Genomic DNA, 4,544 nt, shown 5'->3' on the forward strand with positions numbered 1-4,544 from the left:
CTGAATTGGCAGAGAGTAAATGACATAAGTCTCCATTCTTAACCAGTCATAAAAGTAAAACCATGTATGCCAGAACCTTTCCACCTTACATGGGAACTGCTGTACACAGTTTTCTTTCACTAAAAATCAGACGATAATTATTATGTACTTTATATTTTTTTTTAAGAAAAACATTGATCTTGATATTAACCTTAAATAGAACATATTAAGGCTTATATGTGATAATAAATGTACATGGTCAACAACATTGATAATATTTAGTTTTAATCTGTAAATATTCTGACCTAAAGCACTGCTATATATGTGTCTATATCTATTTATCAGTGTATATATATGCATATATATATATATATATATATATATATATATGTATGTATATATGTATATTATGCATTTGTGCATGTGTGTGCGCTTGTGATGCTTTTTTTTTTAATCCTTCACCGTTTTGTTTCATATTTTAGTTTTAATTTTATTTTTCCCATTTATCCCATTTATTAGAGGTTTCTGGGGTTTTTTGTTTGTTTGTTTTTTCTTGAGAGTTCTTTTGAAAATGTCTTTAATATTCCATTGATTATCTGTGATTGACAATTTACATAACAGAAAAAATTTACTCAAATATATTTTTTTAATTTTAATTTTTCTGTTTTTTTAAAATTTCATTTTCCAATCTGTGTTCATTATGAAAATATCAGGTAGTTGTATGTAAAATGTTTAGTGCAATATAAATATGAAAGTGATGCATGGAGTATGGATGTTATATCTCTCTCTCTCTCTCTCTCTCTCCCTCTCTCCCCCCCTCTCTCTCTCTCCCCCCCTCTCTCTCTCTCTCTCTCTCTCTCTCTCTCTCTTTAACTTGATACTGTTAATTTTATGTTTTATTCCAGTGCTTTATCCTAGCACTCAAGTCATTTAAACTACAGACACACACTCACACAAACATGCACCTTCTAGTATATTATTGTTATTTGACTTATCAAACCTCTGTGAACGAAAGGTTAAGACAATTGTTGGTGTGATTTGAACTCTGGAAGAGAAGTATGGCATTTCAAATATAACGACCTGATATTTCTTGATTAGTCTACTTTTGACTTGGTTCAGCAAACATATATATACACACATATGCATATATATGTATATGTATATGAACAATTGAAGTTCATTTGGCTATTTGATAAAATGAAAAAAAAAGTGGATGATTTAATTGATAAAGCAATAAAATATTAAAACATGTATCTAATTGTGTTTGTTCACTTATTAAATTTTCTCTGTTTTGGATTTTTTTTCTCCTACTGGAACAGTTGTGTAATTTTGATAAAATAAAGAAAAAATATTCATGAATTTGTTATATAATAAATCATAGGCCTAAGAGCCAGAATGCAACTAAGGATTATTTTTCAAAAAATTATCAAATATTCAGTACATCTCATTGTAATATTAAAAAAAGAGTCTTGGGGGGAATATTTAGTAGAGTTTACAAGATTCTGTTGTGTGTTAACAGACTAATTCTGTTGTATGTCAATGGATGGCAGTACATGGTTGTGTGCACAGTGAAAGCTAGCAGTGGCCTTAACGAGGCAGTGTGCTAAGTAACATCACTGTGTTTACTTTGCAAGTTGGGAAATTTGTATTTTTGTGATCACATGTATGCTGTAGTCTGCAATTTTGTCATGGACAGAAAGTTGGAACAAAGAGCCAATGTGAAATTTTGCATTAAACTTGGAAATGCAGCATTCAATGTAGCTGGACATTAAGGCTTAGCACTGGGGTTGGATTAAAACACAGGACTTTATGATCGACCGCTAGCCACTAAGCTTTTTTTATTCTCTCTCTGTTTATTTTCTCGTGTTCCTTTCTGTTGAAGAGCGTAGGCTCAAAACGTAAAAGACTTTCTCACCTTCCCAAGCGTTAAACTAATACACCTGTTTGTTGTTTACATACCTGTCTTCGTCTTTAGCTTTTTTTTTTGTAAATTCAAACTATATATATTATAAAGGAGTACAAAAAATGGGACAGGAATGCAAAACATCCAGACAGATGATACAAAAAAGGGACAAGAAAAAACAAGGATGGGTCATTCGAAGTTTTCTATCCTCAGTTGAGTTCCAGATTATCTTTGCAGTTTCAGCCGGTTATACTCGAGATTGCTCGAATCTGGCCAGCCCCAAGAAAAAACTAAGCTAAGAGCACTAGATTCCTTGGAAGAAAGCAACGCAAACAAGGAAGGAAAAAAATGGAGAAATGGTACACAAATACAAATGCAAATAACAGGACATAACAACATGTTTCTTTCGACGAAGGACGAAGTAAATTAAGCTGACGTATGTGGAAGTGAAGCCTTACGGTAGGGACATAAGAGATGACAGGTATGGGGAGGAATACAGATGTTGCGCGGATGGTAGTCAAACCAAGAAAGAAAGGTCAGGCTTGACCAAGCACTGGTCACATGGAGAGAGAGGTAGAGGCAGAGGGAAAAGAGAATTGGGGAGGGATGAGAAAAAAAAAGAATAGGGACAGAGTGAAGTGAAAGAGGAGGGAAGGTGAGAATGAAGAGAAAGCCAGGAAATGTGAGAGAAGGGGAATGAAAGAAAGAAGAGTGGAAAGAACGAAGTAAGTGTGAAGGGGCTGGTAGAAAGAAAGAATGAAAGAATAAGAGAGTTGTACTTACATATAAGAGACCAAAGTGTACATATGCCACCATATGTATATAAAAAGGAATACACCTTGTCTAAAATCATTGCCATTTCTCTCTGCCATTCATCAGTTATAAGGGCCACAGAGCAACTTCATTAATGCTCTGTGGTCTAATGAGAAAAGCTCTCTATAAATTTGTTGACATTAGAAAGGGACTCCAGTAGAAGAAACTGCACCAAAAAATGACAGTTGAGCACAATGCAGTCCCCGCCAAGTGTTGGATCTTGTTGAACTGTCCAACCCATGCAAGCATGGAGAGTAGATGTCAGTGATGATGATGATATGTATGGGTAGCTGAAGAATGGTGGTATATCTTCTCAGAAGAGGAGCAATTATTCTGAAATAGATGTGTATGATGATTCTCATTTCCAAAAACAATATAATGTTTGTAGTGTACATTTGAGTAAAATTCCTCTCTCCCCTTTATTATATATATATATATATATATATATATATATATATATATATATATATATATATATATATATATATATATATATATATATGAGCATTCAAATGTAGCAGGTAACAGCTAGCCATTGGCCACTATTTGGACCCCATTGTGTCCACTTCTCTGATTGGTTGGTATCGGCACAATTTGTCTTTTACTCTGTTGTGCCATTTTGCAGCATATAACCAATCAGAACCTCTAAATAACATCACGTGTGACAGCCAGGTCTCAACCCAGTTTTGAGCCTACAGCTCCTTATAAAAAACCAGTTGACACATCCTGGTGTGCTGTGTGACTAAAGGGCTGGGTAGTCAAGAGGGCGTTTATTTGCGGTTATGTAGGCACCTAAGGCAATTAGCGAAAGCATGGTACGTTACCAAATCATACTCACACGCTGGTTTTATTTTTCTTTTAATGGGTAATTTTATAGCGGCATTGTGTCCTGTACCTTAATGATTCAACAAACAGAGTTCGACAAAATAAATACTAGATTGAAATACGTATTAGGGTTGATATGATTAACTAAGAAAAAGACTGAGATGGTACCCCCAGCTTGGTCGTAGTTCTATGACTGCAACTAATAAAATAGACGACTGGATTATTGTAGTCCATCACTACTTGGAAACGACTGCATAAGAATGCCTTTATTATAGGTCTACTCGATTAAGTTTAGCTGTGGCTAAGAAACAAGAAATCGACATTAATACAATTAAAATAGAAAATGTTCGTGTGCCTTTCCATCACTTAACTGGTTAGGGGATTTTGTTATCTTTCTAAGAAAAAAGAAAGTAATTTACATAAAATTATATAATTTAAAAAATAAATAAACAGCGATGAACTTCACGTCCATATGGTAGAAACGTCTTGAATTCATTCAAATACTCCACGAAGTTGTAGTACTTTTCAAATGTCGACAATGTATGGATAAATAACACTGGTAATTTATATTAATATCAAAAATAGTATGAGGAACATGTTTTAGGTTCTCACCGGATATAGTATTTTTGTACTCTCTTTCGGGAAGAGTTATGTTTATATTTCGCTTACCGTAAGAAGCTCGATAGACAATGAAACTTAATTTGTCAAACACTTACAACGTGGAATTGCTGAAGTCTTTTAAGACTCAAGAAAGATTCAATGTTCTCAGAGTATCTACATTATTTAGGTAAGTGAACCATTTATGGTATACTTGCACACGTGCGCTCCTCCCCGACTTAGTTCCCTCAAAACTTTCAGAAAATGGATATTTTTTTTTAATGAAATTTTCTACAAATATCTTTCAGGTTACGTACATTATGGTTATATCTGAATTTAATGTGGAAAAAAAAGATAGTGGCCACGCACACATACATACTGATACGTCACAATCTTTTTCGAAATTTAAATATTCATTTTGTAGATA

The sequence above is a fragment of the Octopus bimaculoides genome, chromosome 11 (genome assembly GCF_046866305.1).
Source record: "Octopus bimaculoides isolate indiv1 chromosome 11, ASM4686630v1, whole genome shotgun sequence".
Classification (NCBI taxonomy): domain Eukaryota; kingdom Metazoa; phylum Mollusca; class Cephalopoda; order Octopoda; family Octopodidae; genus Octopus; species Octopus bimaculoides.